Raw genomic sequence first — 23,521 nt, forward strand, 5'->3', positions numbered from 1 at the left:
AAGGTAATCTGCCTAAATGACTACCGACCCGTAGCACTCACGTCTGTAACCATGAAGTGCTTTGAAAGGTTGGTCAAGGAGTGGTAATGAGCTTCAACATCATTATCCCAGAAACCATAGACCCACTCCAATTTGCATAACTCCACAACAGATCCACAGATGACGCAATCTCTACTGCCCTTTCACACCTGGACAAAAGGAACACCTATGTGAGAATTTTATTCATTGACTACAGTTCAGCGTTCAACACCATAGTGCCATCAAAGCTCATTACTAAGCTAAGGACCCTGGGACTAAACACCTCCCTCTGCAACTGGATCTTGGACTTCCTGACTGGCCGCCCTCAGGTGGTAAGGGTAGGTAACAACACATCCGCCACACTGATCCTCAACACGGGGGCCCCTCAGGGGTGCGTGCTCAGTCCCCTCCTGTACTCCCTGTTTACTCATGACTGCATGGCCAGGCACGACTCCAACACCATAATCAAGTTTGCCGATGACACAACAGTTGTAGGCCTGATCACCAACAACGATGAGACAACCTATAGGGAGGAGTTCAGAGACCTGGCTGTGTGGTGCCATGTGGTGCCACCTCTCCCTCAACGTGAAATCATTCCTTTATTGAAAAGTGTACCTTGTTCACACCACAGGGCCTACCAAAGCAAGGTTTCTCAAACAACTGTGGGCTGTTTGTTTTGATGGTAAGATGCTATTCAGTATATTATATTAGTCCTATTTTCTGTTATAACATATGAAAAGTTATTATTTCTGTGCTTGCGGCATGCAAAGCACACTATTGTTATTGCTCATACTTTTTCTTGTTTATTATTCTTGACACTTTTTGGGACCTATTTCCTACAGTTGTTACAATACATACACAATTCATACATCAAACTCCTGCAGAGCTGAATGCTGATGTGACGTGCTGTGACTTCTTGGGGGGGGGGATGTCTTCTACATCCTGAAATATATTCCTGGGGGGGAGTGGTATTATTATTATTTACTATGATCATTGTTGTTATCATAACTATCAAACTTAACAACCTACTCTTTCTTAACTTACAGTACACTCTGTACATTACAATGGAAGCACAGTGTGATTTCACTGAGGTATGTATAAATTATGAAATTCTCATCACTAGTGGATATAGTGTTTTTTGTGATCCCCATCCGATTGTGTGATTTTATTTTTCAATGGAAAACATGCAGCAAATTAGGCGATGGTGGTGCCTAGTTCTCCTGCAGAACTTTCCCATGCCGTAAGTCTTGAACATTATAAAAACCTTTTGTTTGTATCCTTAAAATCACTTGTTTCACTGTAGCCAGACTGACCTGAATATAATTTCATAATGAAGGTATGTAATGTATGTCCTTCACTCACTAAGGTCTGAAGAAGAGAGGTTGAAAGATCGAAAAAGGCGGCGAAAACAAAACAGACTACAGGTAGGTGTCATATGATGAGTGGAATAGTCTTAAACCAATGTTTAAAGACTTAACCCCCCCTCCAATATATTTCAGGAAGATGTAGAAGACGTCCCCACCCCTCTCTACTGTATAGGCTATTAGCTAAAGTAAGGTGCATTCTTGTTCATACATCCCTAGAGTCTCCCTTACAATACTTAACGACCACAATCTGTTTTCTTTCTAGATGATACTGAAAACAAAATGCACGGCGAACTGGAAGCTGTGAACTGGGTATGTAGTCTAATGTGTGTAATGCTGAAGGCTTGATGCATGGCAAGATATAATAGTTGTGATGACTTGTTGAGTAGTTATAGATATCACTGAAAACCCCTTTAGTAATTGTGGCATTTGTTTGCATGGTGGTATTGTGAAAGTGGGGTGTAGTTTGATTTGATCACCCAATGAGGCACTACTCTCAATATTTATTCCTCCCTTTTCTTCAAGGAAGCAGATGTTCTTCTAAGGGACACCCTGGAGGCAGCAGGGTGGTGTGAACTCCAAACATTTAAAGGCACTGTTTCCCTCCCTAGTGTAATTGGGATGGACGGGAAAGACTGCATTTCAACCCTTAAAGAACTACGGTTGTATGATGGCCTGGATGAAGAGGAAAATATTCTTCTCAAGGAACAATTCATGTTACAGAGAGATTATGAGATGTTCTATGAGGAGGCAGTTGACAACAAGAACATTACTGTCTTTGCCTCTTGAGGAGCAGGAGTGAAGCCATTTTTGAGGAGTGGTCAAACCTTGTTTTTGTCTGCTGTGTTAATTGTTTCAATTGTTAATTGTGTTATGTTGTTTAGTAAAGGTGACGTAGAAGTCACCCGAGTCTCTGATCTCTTTACTGGAGCTGGTATAACTTAATGTACAAAGCACATTCAGCTTGTCAGTATGTCTATATGGTGTAGTCTGTCTCCATTCTCATGAGGAAAGTAAATAGCATTATAAATCAGGATAGGTAGTAACTGTATATATATACTCAATTAAATAATATAATTACAAAGTTATAACATTTATCAACACAATTTTAACATTACATGACATAACAAGTTTGTTCACTGCAACAATATCAGTAGCTTGTCTCAAATATAGCATGAAGCAAAAAGTGTTACAACACATCTGCTGGTACTTCATATAATATTTCTTAAGATCTTAAAAAATGAAATGCGTTTGTATTCAATGTGTGCCTTGCGCAAACGTGTGTGTGTTTGTATTAAGTGTGTGACTGTCAAACCTCAGATGGACAAAAATGGTGGGCAGGGTCAACGTGGGCGGGGTCAAAAGTTTGACACCACCCACATTGAGCCCGGCCCCGAATTGCACACTGTAGTCAGGGACACTTACCGGACAGGGACAACCAGGCCCCACCCACTTTGCCAAAGCGCAGCCCAGCACACCACTAGAGGGATATCTTCAAACCACCAATTTACTACCCTGAGCCAAGGCTGAACTCCTCCACGGCACGAACCCGAGGGGGCGCCAACCCGGACAGGAAGATCACGTCAGTGACTTAACACACTCAAGTGACGCAAGTGAAAACAGTACCGAAGCGATAAAAAAAAAAAAAATTCAACAATATTTCGCCTCAGAGGGTAGGTCACAATGTAACTTGACTGACAAATATAAGTACCAATCTTAGCTCAATTTTGTAGTATACTTTGACCAATGACTAAGGAGTGGAGAGAATGTCACTTCCCTTGAGTTGGACTTCGAGCAGGGATCTTCTGTGCTTTAGCCCATCAATGGAGGAAAGAACGTCATCTATTTCATACATTTAGCTGCAAACATCAGATCAGTTATTCCATGATAACTAGCTAGCAAGTATTTTATTTTTTATCTCTCACCCCATTATTACCATAGCGCTGTCTCTTTTTGGTGCCAAACATGCATTAAAAAAGACCACAGTCAGTGCCGAGAAATGTTGAAAGGGGAATTCGTGTAAGCGCTAGCTATCTCTTGGTTATATAGCTAACGTTAGCTATCTAGCTTTAATTCTGGTCAGATAAGTAGCTAGCTAGTTCAAGAAAACGAGTTAAAACCAAAAATTGATAGACAAGTAAATCAATATTCCCTTGCAACCAGAAGAGAACATTTCTCCGAAAACGTAAGTAGATAACTATTTCAGGGGTATTGGTATTAGCCAAATTGCTATCTAAGACTTAACGTTAACGACTAGCTAGCTAGTCACATTGCAGTCATACTAAATCACGCCTTTCATATGTGCTAGTTATTTGTGTAGTTAGCTAGTTATGGCATAATAGCTAATTAGATTATATAGTTAACTAGCGAAAACGGTAACGTTAAATGGACATTGTTTGAAGTCGACCTTTGCATGTACGGTAGCCTTTCGGTATTTCGCTAACGCTAGTTGTTGTTGACAGTGTAGCACATTTTCCCACACTTGCACAACACTATTTAGCTACTGTAACTCCTCAACACAGAAACCACACTGGCCCAGTCATTTACTTGTTCTTGGCTACAGATGGCTAGCTGGCCAACTAGAAATGCACGCTAATTTGGTCGTTATCCATAATATACGAGCGGCCAAGACCGCTGGCAAGCTAGTTTTAATTGGGTTCGTACTATCTAACGTTATATTAACTTAGTCACATTATATAGTTGAGTGACATTTGGCAGTGTCCAATAACGTCACTGGAAACGACCACATTAGCTTCAAACATTGTTGACCGAATCTGCAAGACTCTTTATACAGAGGTCTATTTTTATTTAGCCTCTGGGAAGTTGTTTAACAGCAGTGATTTGATTGTTCTTCATTAGCTATCCCACGATCAACAGTGCCATGCCAGGTGGATATAACTAGCTAAGCCAGGACTATAACCATATGTAAACTGACATTGTGTGTTCTGTATCCTTGTCTGTCTTGTTCATCTTAGTAGCTTGTGTGACACTCCTGTTGCGATGGGTGTATTTATTTGTCAGATACTGTAGCGAAACGGTTTGCAATGGAACATTTTTACTGAGATCTGTTTGGTTCCTGGTGAATACCTCCCAGTTATGCAATAATTGTGCACTGCACTTATGTCACAGGTGTGGTCCAGTCATTCCAATAGTATGCAACTCAGAGGGAAAGTATTAGTCCTAAAAAAACAATCAGGTCCAGCTAAAGACAAATAGTTCAGGCTTTACTGGTAGTTATATATAGACAGTGTATGGCTATTAGGCTAAGTGCAAGTACTTGCAGGACGAGACATTTTCAGTTGAAAATGAAAATCCTCTCCATGTCTGTTTTGCGTGATCTGAACGATCACACCTGCTTACATTATCTGGGTGCATCGTATGGGTCCCCCCTTCAGGTTTCAGTAGAGATGACAATGACTTGTGGTGTTATTACTGACTACCAACACCTGGGGGAGAGTCAGCTGTGTAGATGAAATTGGATCATCATTAGCCATGTTTCCATCCACAGTTTTAATGCGAATAAAGTCATACTGTATTGAAAAAACATGACATCTGTGATGGAAACAGGACGTTTCGGTACAATTTTATAAATGCTGACAAATACTTTGTTCATTCGACATGGTGGGATCTTTTTGTCTGTAAAATGTATTATGCGAGGCATGGCAGTGGAAATGTCAATATGCACAAATATTGATATAATAACCATTATATCGAAGTAAACTTGGAGACATGCTGTGATATGGTTTGTGGTCCTCCCACTACAACTTGGGAAACATGCAGTTTTTAAGGCTACGTATGAAATACGCTATATATGCAAAAGTATGTGGACACATACTTTTGGTCATGTAGTGTAACTTCTGATGAACTTCACAGGGTGGTGAAAGTGCACGGTGAGCTTGATGCTCCTTTCCAATTAATATTGAGGGTCTTACGCTGGTGACATGATGATCTATGCTTGACTGCTGTTTCACAAAATGTTCTCGCGCTTATCCATAATAATCTCATCATGTAGACTAGCCTACCTCCACAGCCTACCCGCACTGAATCTCTGAGCTGTTGGCTAGAGCGCTATCTGCCAAGACCAGAGTAGGCACATTTTGCCATTTAACACAACTGTTTTTGTGACACAACTATTGGTAGAGTTTAAACTGGGATGGAAAAGCATTGACATTTTGTATTATTATTCTGTACAAAGTTAAGCAAAAAAGTATATTTTGTGTGCATTACGTCAACAGGGACAGCCTTTTTATCAGCATCAAGTCAATTTGATGGAAACATCTCTGGTGGGAAAATGTGCATGTTGTTTTTAATGCAGATTTTACAATATTAATGTGACAATCCAGTCTGTCGCCAATTAGGTGGAAACCTAGCTATTGACATGTTTATATTGACACATTGGTGCAAAATGCTGCCCCTGTCCCAATGTAAATATCACTTCTCTCAGCCTGAGGCGAAAGACACTTGTTGGTCAGAAGCTCTTAACATCCTTGCGCTAGATGTAAACACGTGACCAACCAGTGCCATCCTGCCACTGCCTACACAACAACTAAGTAGAATTCTGTTTGGTCTTCGTATCAACTGAAACATGTGTGATGTAGCCTGCCCCTTTCTAAGACAAAGCTGTGAATTTGGCAGACTTTCAAACAAGTGTTGTGTGTTTTCAGATGGGAGCCATTACATTGAATATTGTCTTATTGAAGCCACTTGCCCTTACATGAGTCAAGAAGTAGGCCTAGTCTAACATCCTTTATACAGAGGTCACTTTCAAGAAAAGAGAGAAAGGAAAATTAGCCCAAGGAGTTGCTGACAGTGTAGAACGTATGCACACACACAGATGCACACAGAGAGGGAGGGATAAGTCAGTGATGCGTTCATGGTCTGGAATGAAGAGAGAGAAGTCTAATGTTCACTATAGTGACATGTTTGGAAATCACATAAGCCTGGAGGTCAACAAAGCCTGAGGCCTCATTCATTCTGCTGTTCTGAATGTGACCTGAGTACCACAGGTCTTAAGCATCCATCATAGTCTAAAACCTGTATGCACAGCAGTGTTCTAGAATATTGGGCTGTTGGCTTTCATACTTTTCATATTCTGAGCACAGCAAGTTCTCCAAGTGTCAACACATTGAAATGAATAGATGTGTACCGGAGCCCTGTTGGTTGGGAATTGTGTGGAGGTGCACGTTTGGCCTGTGCATCCCCTGTGGATGGTGGTCTCAGAGCTGCGTAGTCTGGCGTCCCATTGCGACATAGTTATCGTGTCTGGACTATGATTTACTCCTGTAGCCCCTGAATATACTTTTTTTAAATGTTGGTGTAGATGGGCGACACTTATGATGACTGAGTATCTCTGATAAAGTGATTAGGCCTAGCAGTCCTGGGGCTTCAGACGACCAGGTGAGGTGGTGACGGGTTCAAAACCAACAGTGATGTCTCCTTCCAAGAACGAGCCTCTCGCTTTCTTGGAAGGAAGGTAGCTCTCTGTTTGTTTTGAGCCCGTCTCCTCGACTGCCATAGAGAATCAGTGCTTCTGAGGTCTCAGGGTGTCATGACATCCTGTTATCCTTGGTCTCAGTACCTCATGGGTGGTGGTGGTGGTGTTGATGGTTCGAATAGAGGGTGGGAGTTGAAGAAAAAAAAGTAGTGGTCTGGATTTATTTTTTCCTGGGCTCTACTGAGGACCGTTAAAAACATTTGTTTTATGTTCTTGACTCCTGGTTCTTGTTGGGTAAGTTGTAGTAGGCTTGTTCTGTTAACTGTGTTTGAAAACATGTCATCCTTTTTTTGCGCAGAACTGAACACAACCCAGCTGCTCATTCAGCCTGTTATTCCCACTCAGTTGTAGAGCCGGTGTTTATGCTGGACGGCTCAGACATTTGGTCTCATTATTGGGAGACGGAAAGCCAGCCAGAACGTCTGACATGTTCATTGAATAGTATAGCAGTCCACTCTGCTTCTATGGCTTAGGCCTATGACCAGGGTGGAAAATGTTCAAATAAAACCCACCGGTCCGGTGTATTCAGGATACTTTGAACATTAAATGAACACACAAAATTCGACTGCTTTGAGATTTTGGGGGGATTGCGTGTAAAGTATGCTTATTCTTAAATGTTGTACATATTTTTTTAGGTGGTTTGGTACATTATTCAGACAGTAATGAAATGAGGAGACAGGTAAATGGGAGAAACATTGGGAAGGTTGGAAGCAGGAATTGATCCCTGTTCTCAAGTGGAAAGTTGTATGAGAGACGTGTCAGGGAGTGTTACCACCACTACACCAATGCTCTGCACAGGACATTTTCATATTAATGATTTAATGGCAGTGGTTAACCAAATCATAGATTGCGGTCTCCTTGTCCATAGACTGCTTTAAAGGTAATGAGACAAACATTTAGAATTTTTAAAAACTGTCTCTTAGAATGGGGCTAATTTCACAAAATCAACAAAAACTTAAAGATAAATCAAATAAATATATATTTTCAGGTGGTTTGAGGCCTACTAGTTGAAGACCCTACCATCGTCTTCATCTGAATGCAATGCATACAGAAAGTATTCTGACCCCTTTTCCACATTTTCCCTCATCAATCTATACTCAATACCCCATAATGACAGGTTATTAGACATTTTTGCCAATGTATAACAAATGCTTTGTTTTAAATATCACATTTACAGTAATCAGTAAGCCTACCCTTTACTCAGTACTTTGTTTGATGCACCTTTGGCAGCAATTACAGCCTTGAGTGTTCTTGGGTATGACGCTACAAGCTTGGCACACCTGTATTTGTGGATTTTATCCAATTTTTCTCTGCAGATCCTCTCAAGCTCTGTCAGGTTGGATGGGGAGCGTTGCGGCACAGCTATTTTCAGGTCTCTCCAGAGATGTTCGATCGGGTTCAAGTCCGGGCTTTGGCTGGGCCACTCAAGGACATTCAGAGACTCCACTCCTGTGTTGTGTGTTGGCTGTGTGCTTAGGGTTGTTGTCCTGTTGGAAGGTGAACCTTCGCCCAAGTCTGAGGTCCTGAGCGCTCTGGAGCAGGTTTTCATCAAGGATCTCTCTGTACTTTGCTCCGTTCAACTTTCCCTAGATCCTGACTAGTCTCCTTGTCACTGAAAAACATCCCCAAAGCATGATGCTGCCACCACCATGCTTCACTGTAGGGATGGTGCCAAGTGTCCTCCAGACGTGATCCTTGGCATTCAGGCCAAAGAGTTTAATCTTGGTTTCATCAGACCAGAAAGTCTTGTTTCTCATGGTCTGAGACTGGCAAACTCCAAGCGAGCTGTCGTGTCTTTTACTGAGGAGTGGCTTCTGTCTGGCCACTCTACCATAAAGGCCTGAATGGTGGAATGCTGCAGAGATGGTTGTCCTTCAGGAAGGTTATCCCATCTCCAGAGGTTTTGTGTGTAGATTGATGAGGGGGAAAAAACAATTGAATACATTTTAGAATAAGGTTCTAATGTAACAAAATTTGGATAAAGTCAAGGGTCTGAATACTTTCCGAATGCACTGTTGACAAAATATGATGCGTTTGAATTGAGTCCCCCTACCATCTCTGCCTAGCATGTGCACAATACTAAAATCAAACGTCAAATTATATTTGATTCCTGGAGCATTTAATATCCAATGGGTATTTGTATAACGTACTCAAAACTGTCCATGAATGTCTGCAAAAATGTATAGCCTCATGTTAATAATTTTCAGAAGACACAAGTAGGCATATCAGATTTCCAGTATATGATTACACTGGCAGAATTGGGGAGAAGTGGAATAATACTATTATTGTGGGGAATAACAGTAGTGTTGTTGCTGACAAGCACAGTAATTACCCATTATTTTAGCCCATTAAGAATGAGATTTGTTCCACTGATCAGACTAAATAAATAAAATCTCCAGAAGAAAATATTACATAAATCTGCCCCTACACCCTAACCAAATCATTTTTGTATTATTTTCCCCCCTCTAGAATCGAACTTACACTTTTGGGTTTGCAATAATTTTGACACCCTTTTTTCTCCCCAATTTTTGTGATATCCATATGGTAGTTAGTCTTGTCCCATCGCTGCAACTCCTGTTTGGACTCGGGAGAGGCGACTGTCAAGAGCCATGCTTCCTCTGAAACATGACCCTGCCAAGCCGCACTGCTTCTAGACACACTGCTCGCTCAACCCGGAAGCCAGCCGCACCACTGTGTCGGAGGAAATACTGTACAGCTGGCGACCGAAGTCAGCGTGCATGCGCCCAAACCGCCACAAAAAGTTGCTAGAGCGTCCCAGCCGGCCAAACACTCCCCTAACCCAGACGACGCTGGGCCAATTGTGCGCCACCTCATGGGTCTCCCGGTCGCGGCCGGCTGCAACGCTGCCTGGGATTGAACCCGGATCTATAGTGACGCCTTGTCACGAGAATGTCTATCCCAATGTTCTAACTGAACTATTTTATATCTCTGTCTAATTCCTGAAGGTTGTAAAGCTCCAGTTCAAATAAATAGACAAATTCTCAGCCTGCAATAGATCAATTCTTTATTCAGAGAGCGCTCTGTCTTCAAAATGAGAACACAATCTTTTTATAGCACACACACACAATGAACTCACCTCAGTAGAAACTCCACCTCTCTTTAGGTGGGCTGTATTTTTCCACAGTTCACATACATTGTTTTTCACACTTCTGCAACATGTTTCATCTTCTGCAAGCCGTTTCTAACAGTTTTTCTCCTCCCTAGGGTGGGGAGGCCTCTTTCCAGTTATTAGTTTCACCGTTCTAACAAGTCGACAGTTCAGTTGTCTTTGAATGTCTCAACTATACCCTGCTCATATTGCGAAATAGTAACACAATGGCCTAGTCTTAAAAAGTCTAGTCACACACATTATTGGATTATGACTCTAACACATTTCATACAATTATATGGTTTCAGGGTGGAATACTTTAGAAGAATTTGTATGTTTAAGATAATGACTATCACGCCTTTAGCACTGTGATGCAGTGCCTTAGACTGCTGCGCCACTCGGGAGGCCCCTTTACATATCCAGACCAATCATATACTTCAATGTGGCAAGACAAGACAATGATAGCGGTTCCGCTCCTGATGGTAAATTGAAGGCGCAGATGCTCCCATTTCAAAACGATTTGGAGCCCAGTTGAAAAGTTAACTGACTATACAATGGACTAATTTAGAAAAATACATTCAGTACTTTTCAATGTGTGATATGTGTTGTGGTGTGAGAAGATGGTAAAATGTGTGTCTCGGCCAATGAGTTGGCAGCTCTGGGTGCGGGGTTTATGGATGTGTGCGGGGGGTTATGGATGTGTGCGGGGGGTTATGGATGTGTGCGGGGGGTTATGGATGTGTGTGGGAAAAGAGAAAGTAGGCTGTACTAGCCTAATCAGTGACGTGTGTTTCTGTGTCAATAATGAAGTCATAGTATGTTGAGTTTTATGCCTATGTTCCTGAGTGTCACACAGACAGTCCTGTTGATTTCGGTGTCTGCAAATCCGTTTTTGTTCGTGACCAAAAATATTAGATGTTTATTGGATGGGTTTATTGGGAACCAATTACTGGCTGACGTGACCGTTAATGATGTCACCAACAGAAATGGTGTCAACCGTGAATTGTTCCACTCTGGCTGGCTCTATCCTTTCCTCTGAGTGATAAACCCTGTCTCCCCTGTCCAGATGTCGGCACACTGTTGACTGGAGGGCTCAGAATGACACCAAAATAAGTGTCCAGTGCTGGGTCACTGGTAACGTTGAACAGGGTATCTGTGGGGAAAGGGACTGAAAGGGTCAGGAGAGGCCAGATAACTGAACTCAATCAATATCAAGTGGAAACTGAACACATGCAGTGTGTTAATTTGCTTTGAGGGTTTTTGCACCACCTATGCATATGTATGTTGTATGTGCAATTCGGGTTGGTGTGCAGAGTCACTCTGATATTCACACCCTTTCGCAGTGAAGAAAGACCCAAGCTCTCCCAAAGATAATAATTGTTAGAAGTGTTGGTTTTACTTTTTGCCCTCAGAACAACATTCCATCTAAAATTCAGTTGAAATGGTTCCAGAGAGATGAGAGAAACACGCCTCTGGCCCGGTCATTCCTGGGAACTCTTTTGACTGAACCACTGGGAGTAGTTCAGTCAGTGTGAGATGTTTGACAGTGGATTTGTTTCTGCATGTGTTTATAGGCCTATTTGTGGATGATGACTTTAGGATCCGATCTTCATCTAAGGCCAGATTAGGCTACTCAGTGCCCTGAAGAGGTGTTTGTTTTGTAGGACTGACTCCGGATTTAGAAATGGCTCTCGTCATCTTAGAATGAGGATGATGTGTTTGCTCTGTTGGGGGGAAAAAGGGCTGTGATTCCCATCAATTAGGCGTAAGGCGTCAGCATCCTTCAGTTCAGCCGAAGTCGGCTAGCCGAACGAGTGTGCTCGCATATATTCCTTTAATGCAACCGCTGTGTCAGATTTCAAAAAGCTTTACGGCAAAAGCACAATATTCAATCATCTGAGAACAGCGTTCAGCCACAAAAGGAAGCCATACAGTTACCCGCCAAATTGTGCAGTCAACAAAACTCATAAATCGTATTATAAATCTTCACTTACCTTTGCTGATCTTCGTCGGAATGGACTCCCACTTCCACAAGAAATGTTTGTTTTGTTCGGTAATGTCCATCATTTATGTCCAAATAGCTATTTTTGTTAGCGTGTTTGGTAAACAAATCCAAAGTCAGGAAGCGCGTTCACTAAAAGCAGACGAAATGTCAAAACATTGTATTGAATCAATCTTTAGAATGTTTTTAACATAAATCTTGAATAACGATCCAACCGAAGAATACCATTGACTTCAGATGTGCGATGGAACAGAGCTCCCTCATGTGAACGCGCATCAGAGCATGGTCAGGTCATGGTAGACCTGACTAATTCCTGTCTCCTTCGGCCCCACTTCACAGTAGAGGCATCAGACAAGGTTCTACAGACTGTTGACATCTAGTGGAAGCCGTAGGAAGTGCAAACATATCCATATCCCACTGTGTATTCAATAGGGGCTGGGTTGAAAATCGACCAACCTCAGATTTCCTACTTCCTGTTTGGATTCTCAGGTTTTTGCCTGCCATATGAGTTCTGTTATACTCACAGACATCATTCAAACAGTTCTAGAAACTTCAGAGTGTTTTCTATCCAATACTACTACTAATAATATGCATATGTTAGCATATGGAACTGAGGAGCAGGCAGTTTAGTATGGGCACCTCTGGGCACCTTTCATCCAAGCTACTCAATACTGCCCCTGCAGCCATAATTAAAAGACCTTCGCATGAAAAACTACAAAAAAGTGGCAATAGTACTGTTTGTCCATCTCGAGATCCCGTAGTCAGTATACACTTCCTCAAAATGGTCACAATAAATCTACGATAACTCAAGAAATCTGTCATTAATTTTGACGTTTTTGCAGAGATCTTAGTCGCGCAATTTTATATCGAACTAAGATGTTTGGTGCAGTATTTATCAATGAAAAAAATGTGCATGACAAGTCGTCTCTCGTTGAAAGACAACATACTTTATTGAAGAATCCCTACTGTTGACCAATCACCGATGAAGGGGCATAGACTTTGGCTCCGAACTTAGGTTTGCCTCGGGGAAAAAATGGTGTGCCCGAACAGCTGAAAAGCCGTCACCGAAGTCCAAAACAAACAAACAACCTTACAATGTCGTCATAATATATGCCTTAACAGTACACAACCCCCACAGTGCCATGCAGCCAAATCGGTCTGCCCACCTTTACTTGTCCTTACTTTTTCTGTTCTTAGTGGTATTCCATGGTGGGTCTGACTACACCAGTCCTAACATCCATCTACATCGAATTTTCAGTTAGGCTAGTCTCCCATTGACCTCAATGCATGCCTAGGGAAGAGCAGTGCCATTCATCCATCCCTTTGGGCTGGCCGCTGTTCAATCAGAGGCTAATCTGGCACTGCATGGACCCATTGAGTAGTTTACCAAATATAAACGTACCATGTAAAGTCAATCAATCAAATATATTTATAAAGCCCTTTTTACATCAGCTGATGTCACAAGTGCTATACAGAAACCCAGCCTAAAACCCCTAATAGCAAGCAATGCAGGTGTAGAAGCATGGTGGCCAGGAAAAACTCCCTAGAAAGGAAGCCTCCAACGTCGTTTTAGAGAACTTTAGAGGACTCGCAAACGCACACCACCTGTGACCACGCCAGCCCAGGACCTACACATCCGGCCTCTTCACCTGTGCCATTGACTGAGGGGAAGGGTGATAAGGAGTGTTTCTGTCTTTTAATAAAGCTATTTTTGTGGGTAAAAACTCATTCTGACTGGCTGATCCCTTGCTCCCCATTGGGTGGGCCTATGCTACCTCAGTATAGCTACCTTTTTTAAGACTCTCTGATGTCCCTTTGTCCTGTGTAAAACGGTCTGGAGATTTTGGCTTCTTCTCCCAATTCTAGCGAGGAAGTGGACATTTTAAACACGCTCCTTGTTCTGATAGGTTCCTGGAGAACCAGAACATGATCCCTTGACTCCCGCTGTCAAGGTCACAAGAGGGTGTGTTTGCTGTGTGTTTGTCTGTGTACAGCACACAGTGAATGTCTATTGTTCTCTTGGGACCGATTTGGGAGAGATAGGTGGTGGATGATTTGAATGGGAGAGATGGCTGAGGTGGTGGATGATTTGAATGGGAGAGGTGGTGGTGGATTTGAATGGCTCTGACATGGAGTGCTGGCTGGGTGAGTTGGACAGACGGAGCACGCAAGAAAACAGCACAGACGTGATGTGACTCAGAGGAAATAGAGAGGAACTGAGCTATCCCAAATGCTGTCAATCCATGACTTCAGCAGAATGTCTCTCAGTAGTTCAGCCAGAATCCACACTCAGTGTCAGAGGGGGGTGACTGACCTGCCCGTCACTGACTGCCCTGCCCGTCACTGGCTGAATGCCCTGCCCGTCACTGGCTGACTGCCCTGCCCGTCACTGGCTGACTGCCCTGCCCGTCACTGGCTGACTGCCCTGCCCGTCACTGGCTGACTGCCCTGCCCGTCACTGGCTGACTGCCCTGCCCGTCACTGGCTGACTGCCCTGCCCGTCACTGGCTGACTGCCCTGCCCGTCACTGGCTGACTGCCCTGCCCGTCACTGGCTGACTGCCCTGCCCGTCACTGGCTGACTGCCCTGCCCTCACTGGCTGACTGCCCTGCCCGTCACTGGCTGACTGCCCTGCCCGTCACTGGCTGACTGCCCTGCCCGTCACTGGCTGACTGCCCTGCCCGTCACTGGCTGACTGCCCTGCCCTCACTGGCTGACTGCCCTGCCCTCACTGGCTGACTGCCCTGCCCTCACTGGCTGACTGCCCTGCCCTCACTGGCTGACTGCCCTGCCCTCACTGGCTGACTGCCCTGACCTCACTGGCTGACTGCCCTGCCCTGACCTCACTGGCTGACTGCCCTGCCCTGACCTCACTGGCTGACTGCCCTGAATCAAAATTCATCTTTGGCAATAAATCCCACCAAGCAGGCTATTCTTCATGTTCCTGGGGATATGTCTCTGAGCTTGGCAATTTTAATGTGCTCAGCAGTAATGCAATTAAATCATTAAACAGTTCTGTGATTTAAATGCATGGATATTCAGGTGACTTACTGATGAAAGCTGTGTCGAGAGGTTCACATGTTCTGTTGAGGGAGCATGATTGGGGGAGGTGGGACATGAATCCAAGCTGAGGAGTTTTATTACCTTACTCTTCGTGCTGCTGTTCAAATACCCTGAAACACCAGGATCAGGGGAAATGGGGTGACGACTGAAGAGTGTGTCTGCAGTGTTTATTTCGACAAAACTCCTGTCATTCAAGCGAAGAAACAGTGCATGGTCAGGGGTTTGCTGTTCAGCAGTGCTAGAGCTCCCGGTTGCTATAGGAACCACTTGGCTGCCACTCCAAGCCCAGTAACCATAGAGATGGAACACATGACATCAGCCCCAGAGCTAGAGCAGTCCTGTGGTTACATCACTGCAGTGCCACCGACCTCTGCAAGGGTTTTCTCTGTGTGGGAGAGAGGAAACATCTTCGAGTATGGGAACACAAATCATATCAGAAACTGTATGTTTAGCAAGATGATAATAAATTAAATCTAATTTCATATGTCACATGCGCCGAATACAACCAGTGTAGACCTTACAGTGAAATGCTTACTTACAACCCATTAACCAATGCAGTTTTAAGAAAATACCAACAAAAAAAAGCAAGATAAGAATGACAAATAATAAACAGTAAAATAACAATAGCGGGAATATGTACAGGGGGTACTGGTGTCGAGGTAATATGTACATGCAGGTGGAGTTATTAAAGTGACTATGCATAGATGATAACAGAGTAGCAGCAGTGTAGAAGAGGGGGGGGGAGGGGCAATGCAAATAGTCTGGTTAGCCATTTGATTAGCTGTTCAGGAGTCTTATGGCTTGGGGGGTAGAAACTGTTTAGAAGCCTCTTGGACCTAGACTTGTCACTCCGGTACCACTTGCCATGCGGTAGCAGAGAGAACAGTCCATGACTAGGGTGGCTGGAGTCCTGAACAATTTTTAGGACCTTCCTCTGACACTGCCTGGTATAGAGGTCCTGGATGGCAGGATGCTTGGCCCCAGTGATGTACTGGGCCGTACGCACTACCCTCTGTAGTGCCTTGTGGTCGGAGGCCGAGCAGTTGCTATACCAGGCAGTGATGCAACCCGTCAGGATGCTCTCGACGGTGCAGCTGTAAAACCTTTTGAGGATCTGAGGACCCATGCCAAATCTTTTCGGTCTCCTGAGGGGGAATTGGTTTTGTCGTGCCCTCTTCACGACTGTCTTGGTGTGCTTGGACCATGTTAGTTTGTTGATGATGTGGACGCCAAGGAACTCTCAACCTGGTCCAGTCATGAGTGAACAGGGAGTACAGGAGGGGACTGAGCACACACCCCTGAGGGGCCCCCGTGTTGAGGATCAGCGTGGCGGATGTGTTGTTACCTACCCTTACCACCTGGGGGTGGCCCGTCAGGAAGTTCAGGATCCAGTTGCGGAGGGAGGTGTTTCGTCCCAGGTTCCTTAGCTTAGTGATGAGCTTTGAGGGTGCTATGGTGTTGAGCGCTGAGCTGTAGTCAATGAATAGCATTCTCACACAGGTGTTCCTTTTGTCCAGGTGTGAAAGGGCAGTGTGGAGTGCAATAGAGATAGCATCATCTGTGGATCTGTTGGTGTGGTAATGCAAATTTGAGTGGGTCTTGGGTTTCTGGGATAATGGTGTTATGAGCCTTGACCAGAATTTCAAAGCATTTCATGGCTACGGACGTGAGTGCTACAGGTCGGTAGTCATTTAGGCAGTTTACCTTAATGTTCTTGGGCATAGGAACTATGGTGGTCTGCTTGAAACATGTTGGTATTAGACTCCGACAGGGAGAGGTTGAAAATGTCAGTGAAGACACTTGCCAGTTGGTCAGTGCATGCCCAGGGTACATGTCCTGGTAATCCGTCTGGCCCTGCGGCTTTGTGAATGTTGACCTGTTTAAGGGTCGTACTAGGGTTGCAAAGGGTCGGAAACTTTCCGGTAAATTTCTGGAATTTTTCAGGAAATTTTCCATGGGAAGTTAAGCCCAGGAATTTGGGGAATTTTGCTTAAAATCATCAAGAAAGTTTACTCTTTTTTTTTGTGGGATATTCTAGGTCTTGTGGCATATTTTGGTTAAACTATCCCCAATTCAATGGAATTGCAACCCTCTGCATGCACAGTGCATTCTTCCATCACGTGCAGTACACTCTTCCATCACATGTACAGCCGATTCTCAAGATCTTGACCGCTAATGAGATGCTATTGAGCCTACACTACTACACTGTCTGAGCCACGGACTACATGCTTTCTGGTAAGTTTTGATTACAATACTGGGTGGGGTGAATATATTTTATGTGACATCGGATTTTTTGTTAACTAGTAAATAGTAGCCTACAGCAAAGTGTGTTTTTTAAATCATTTCTAACTTGTTAACAATTTCTTCTAGTTCGTTTTTTCTACCATGTGGGTTTTAGCTTGCTTGAGCCTGCTATAACTGAGTGTTAATTCACCCGTTTCCATACATGTTTCATTTGATAAATTTATCTTACAAAGGAGTTGTTTAATCTAACTGCTGAACTATTTAGAATTGTATTTATTTTTACCAATTAAAAAATAATCTTTACAGGAATATGCCTGATGTTTGGAGACATTTCACTGCAGCTAATGTAGAAGGAAAAGCTGTGTACATTTGCAAATACTGTGCCAAATCATATGTGAAGAATGCAACAAGGATGCAGAATCATCTGGCCAAGTGCATGAAGTTCCCTCAGCGCTCACAACAAGCAACCTCGGACAAAGTCCCTCTACTTTTATTCAAGGTGAAAATGATGAATCAGACACCTTATCGATAGCAACAGCTCATGGTCCTCCTGGAATCAAAGTTGTTTTACTCAATGGAGGGACGTAGTCAGAGAAATCACGATGAATCTTGCTCGAGCTGTGTATCAACTGGTTCCCCTCTGATGCTCACAGGCAATGTGTATTGGAAGAGATTTCTGAACGTTCTTCGCCCAGCATACACCCCTCCAACCAGACATGCTTTATCTACTCATTTGCTGGATGCAGAGTTCAAGTGAAGGTCAAGCAAATCATAGAGAAAGCAGACTGTATTGCAATCATCTCTGATTGTTGATCGAATGTTCGTGGGCAATAAATAATTAACTACATAATCTCCACCGCTCAACAAGCATTCTACAAGAGCACAGACACAAGGAACAACAGAAACACCAGTCTCTCCATTGCAGATGAGCTGAAGGCAGTCATCAATGACCTTGGACCACAGATGGTATTTGCACTGGTGACAGACAATGCTGCTAACATAAAGGCTGCTTGGTCTAAAGTGGAGGAGTCCTACCCTCACATCACACCCATTGGCTTTGCTGCTCATGCATTGAATCTGCTCCTCAAGGACATCATGGCACTGAAAACAATGGATACACTCCATAAGAGAGCCAAGGAAATGGTTAAGTATGTGAAGGGTCATCAAGTTATAGCAGCAATCTACCTCACCAAGCAAAGTGAGAAGAATAAGAGCACCACATTGAAGCTGCCCAGCAACACCCGTTGGGGTGGTGTTGTCATCATGTTTCACAGTCTCCTGGAGGGGTAAGAGTCTCTCCAAGAAATGGCCATGTCACAGTCTGCCGATATGGACAGCCCCATCAAGAGGATCCTCCTGGATTATGTATTTTGGGAGAGAGTGGTACGCAGCCTGAAACTCCTGAAACCTATAGCTGTAGCCATTGCACGGATTGAGGGAGATAATGCTGTCCTGTCTGATGTTCAGACTCTGCTTGCAGATGTAAGAGAAGAAATCCGTACTGCCCTGCCCACTTCACTGCTCCAAGCAGAGGAAACTGCAGTTCTGAAATACATCAAAAAGCGTGAAGACTTCTCCCTGAAGCCCATACACGCCGCAGCGTACATGTTGGACCCCAAGTATGCTGGCAAGAGCATCCTGTCTGATGCAGAGATCAACAAGGCCTATGGTTTCATCACTACTGTGTCTCGCCACCTTGGCCTGGATGCGGGCAAGGTTCTTGGCAGTCTGGCGAAGTACACTTCCAAGCAAGGGCTTTGGGATGAACATGCAATATGGCAGTTGTGCCAACATATCTTATCAGCCACCTGGTGGAAGGGACTTTGTGGATCTGAGGCTCTTTCCTCTGTGGCCTCCATCATCCTCCAAATTCCACTAACTTCAGCCGCCTCAGAGCGCAACTGGTCCTTGTTTGGGAACATGCACACCAGCGCACGCAACAGGCTGACCAATAATAGGGTTGAAAAATCGGTAGCCATATGGGAAAATTTGAGCTTTCTGAGCCTGACAACGAGCCATCCTCAACAAGGTTGGACAGTGAAGATGAGGCCTCAAAGTCTGATGTTCAAGAGGTGGACATTGAGGAGGTCCAGGGAGAAGACAAGGAAGCCTGAGAGGAAGACAACCAAAGCTTTTGTTTCTAGACTATCATTTTACAGATGCATGTTGAAAATGTTTTTGGGAGATGCGATGGATCATTGGGGATCATTCCATTTTCCCTTTTGTTGTTTAGTGAAATCATCCCATGTGATCAAGTCAACTCAAGTTCCATTTGTAACAATTTTATTTATTTTTCTGTTGAAAAAATTTAAATTAGCAATTTTGTCTACTTATAAGGTAAAGGTTTGTTTGTGTCCATATGATATGGAAAATATATCCAATGCAAAAAACATCTACATTTAAATGGTAATATTAATTTGCATATATTTCAGTTAATTCCCACAAAGTTTCCACCTTTGAATATTCCCCAAAATGTGCAACCCTAGGTCTTACTCACATCGGCTGCAGAGACCGTGACTACACAGTCGTCTGGAACAGCTGATGCTCTCATGCATGTTTCAGTGTTACTTGCCTCGAAGCGAACATAGAAGTTATTTATCTCTTCTGGTAGGCTCATGTCACTGGGCAACTCTCGGCAGTGCTTCCCTTTGTAGCCCTGCCACATCCGACGAGCGTTGGAGCCGGTATAGTACTATTCGATCTTAGTTCTGTATTGAAGCTTTGCCTGTTTGATGGTTCATCGGAGGGCATAGCGGGATTTCTTATAAGCTTCCGGGTTAGAGTCCCGCTCTTTGAAAGCGGCAGCTCTACCCTTTAGCTCAGTGCGAATGTTGCCTGTAATCCTTTGCTTCTGGTTGGGGTATGTACGTACAGTCACTGTAGGGACGACGTCCTCGACGCACTTATTGATAAAGCCAGTGACTGATGTGGTGTACTCCTCAATGCCATCGGAAGAATCCCGGAACATATTCCAGTCTGTGATAGCAAAACAGTCCTGTAGTTTAGCATCTGCTTCATCTGACCACTTTGTCATAGACTGAGTCACTGGTGCTTCCTGCTTTAATTTTTGCTTGTAAGCAGGAATCTAGTCTCATTTATTTTATTTTATTTCACCTTTATTTGACCAGGGTGGCCAGTTGAGAACAAGTTCTCATTTTACAACTGCGACCTGGCCAAGATAACGCAAAGCAGTGCGACACAAACAAAAGAGTTACACATGGAATAAACAAACAGTAATTAACACAATGGCGGAAAAAAGTATATATACAGTGTTTGCAAATGAGGTGAGGCAATAAATAGGCCATAGTGGCGAAACAATTACAATTTAGCAATTAAACATTGGAGTGATAGATGTGCAGAAGATGAATGTGCAAGTAGAGATACTGGGGTGCAAAGGAGCAAAAAGAAACAGTATGGGGATGAGATAGTTGGATGGGATATTTACAGATGGGCTATGTACAGGTGCAGTGATCTGTGAGCTGCTCTGACAGCTGGTGCTTAGAGTTAGTGAGGGAGATATGGGTCTCCAGCTTCAGTGATTTTTGCAATTCGTTCCAGTCATTGGCAGCAGAGAACTGGAAGGAAAGGCGGCCAAATGAGGAATTGGCTTTGGGGGTGACCAGTGAAATATATCTGCTGGAGTGCGTGCTACGAGTTGGTGCTGCTATGGTGACCAGTGAGCTGAGATAAGGTGGGGCTTTACCTAGCAAAGACTTATACATGACCTGGAGATAGTGGGTGTGGCTTTGGATTACGTTGGTAGTGCAGTCGTGATGGATCGGCGGGGCTCCGTGTCGGCAATTAAAGGGGTCCAGGCCAATTGGCATTGTAGCCCAAGGAGTGGCTGATGGACCTCTTTAGCTAGCTGGGAGATGGGCCTAGCATAGGTTAGCTACAGGCTAATTGGTGCTTGCTTCGGGACAGAGACGTTAGCCAGGAGAAGCCAATTTGGATAGCAGCTAGCTAGCTGCGATGATCCAGGTGAAGAGTTTCAGAGCTTGTGGTAGGAATCCGGAGATATGGAGGAAAAACTACTTTTCCCATAGTGCCCCATATTCCTAATGAGTAAATTGTTACATGATTAATTTAATCGAGTAACAATTAAACATAGTTGGTTGATGAAATAAATTAGTCATCAGATTAATGATAGTCATGTCACGACAGCACACACACATAAGCAATGAGCAGAGCTGGGGCAGACAGTGTTTTGTCATGCTAATGTCAGCGTGCAATCAAAGTGGGCAGAGGATGATGGAGTCAGGGACCAGGTGTGTGAGGAGGCAGGTGTTATTCTGTAACACAAACCCTGTGATATTTATAGCCTGGTGTGGGTGAGGCGTGATGGGCACAGACAGGCACACTGCTCCCTCTGACGCCATAGGACAGACCACTGACAGGACAGGCTGGAATAGCTCAGCCTAGCCGACCCACTCAACACCATTGTGCTGACCTGAACTGTAAAGTGGGTGTTGCTGCGTAGGTTCAACTAGTGGCCTAGCTTCGACTTGGCATCGGAAAGTCTACACGTCTCCTCTCCTTGCAATGAGAGAATTCGTTCTCTCACTGAACCCTCCCTGACTAGCACCAAAAGCTCAGCCTTCAGGGCTTTCTCAGGGATGATGAATCCATAATGGTCAGCTATAGCTAAAAGGTCTACTTTACGAAACCTCACCAAACAATCAACAGAGGGCGCTTCAAAAAACGTGGCAGCCATCTTGTACACAGCAATCTACTGAACACACAAACTAAACAAGTCATCCAAACTCACAACCTACCATCACTAACCACAGAGAGCTCTGTGCAGCAGGGTCCGGTGGGTTTAATGGAATCCCGGATGAGCCCCCATTGTGTTACGCACGCCTCTGAGAAGAGGGAACGCAACACCCTGCTACAACTCAACTCCCTGTGAAGTGAAAGAGGTATGAACTGTAGGTGTGAGAAAGGACGACAAAAGGCAGAATAGACCATTTACTAGGATTTTATTCCTTTACACGGTAATATGGGGAAAAGGAGCTGGATGGAAGCAAAGAAAGTAAATGTCAAAGCTCCCCCTCTCCTATCTAACCTGCCTACCCACTACTTATCTAACTTAGCACCCCCTGGTGCACTAACCAAAATACAGGGGGTGGTCCGCCCAGGTCTTACCTAGTGTTCCTAGACAGTGAATGTACTACGGGTATATGTATGCCCGCGGGCCTCTTGCCTAAGCACTCCCTAGGTGCCTTCCCCTTCCCCCCTGGGAACAAATGAAACAGAATATCAAACAATCTCTCAAACAAACTAAGAAACAAAGGACATCCAATAAGCTCTCTGAGCAACAATCTCACACAGAACATACCAACTGCTCCCAGCAACAACTAACACAGTACATACCAACTGCTCCCAGCAACAACTAACACAGTACATACCAACTGCTCCCAGCAACAACTAACACAGTACATACCAACTGCTCCCAGCAACAACTAACACAGTACATACCAACTGCTCCCAGCAACAACTAACACAGTACATACCAACTGCTCCCAGCAACAACTAACACAGTACATACCAACTGCTCGCAGCAACAACTAACACAGTACATACCAACTGCTCGCAGCAACAACTAACACAGTACATACCAACTGCTCCCAGCAACAACTAACACAGTACATACCAACTGCTCCCAGCAACAACTAACACAGTACATACCAACTGCTCCCAGCAACAACTAACACAGTACATACCAACTGCTCCCAGCAACAACTAACACAGAACATACCAACTGCTCCCAGCAACAACTAACACAGTACATACCAACTGCTCCCAGCAACAACTAACACAGTACATACCAACTGCTCCCAGCAACAACTAACACAGTACATACCAACTGCTCCCAGCAACAACTAACACAGTACATACCAACTGCTCCCAGCAACAACTAACACAGTACATACCAACTGCTCCCAGCAACAACTAACACAGTACATACCAACTGCTCCCAGCAACAACTAACACAATACATACCAACGACCAACATGCTATAACCCTCAGCCATCAACCTCCTCTCTCAGCAATGATCTATATCACGTTCAATCTCTCCAGCAATGATCTCAGCCTGCAATGATCTAAGCCTGCCTATGATCTCTCTCTGCAATCTCTCTATCACAATCAATCTTTCTGCAATCTTCTCCCAGCAATCATCTCAGCCTGCCTATCATCTCAGCCTGCCTATCATCTCAGCCTGCCTA

The 23,521-nt window shown here is 44.0% G+C and overlaps 1 protein-coding gene across 4 annotated transcripts in view; it reads left to right on the forward strand.

The window, feature by feature from the left end:
* Positions 1 to 2,884: 2,884 nt before the first annotated feature.
* Positions 2,885 to 23,521, forward strand: part of LOC139571441 (protein phosphatase 1B-like) — a 46,672-nt gene continuing 26,035 nt past the window's right edge. Inside the window, exons 1-2 of one of the 4 annotated variants that reach the window (XM_071394318.1) lie at positions 3,063 to 3,567; positions 17,089 to 17,285. The gene's annotated coding sequence lies outside the window, so the exon portion shown is untranslated. The other 3 variants (XM_071394319.1, XM_071394320.1, XM_071394317.1) reach the window with 3 other exon arrangements.

The sequence above is a fragment of the Salvelinus alpinus genome, chromosome 3 (assembly GCF_045679555.1).
Source record: "Salvelinus alpinus chromosome 3, SLU_Salpinus.1, whole genome shotgun sequence".
Lineage (NCBI taxonomy): Eukaryota > Metazoa > Chordata > Actinopteri > Salmoniformes > Salmonidae > Salvelinus > Salvelinus alpinus.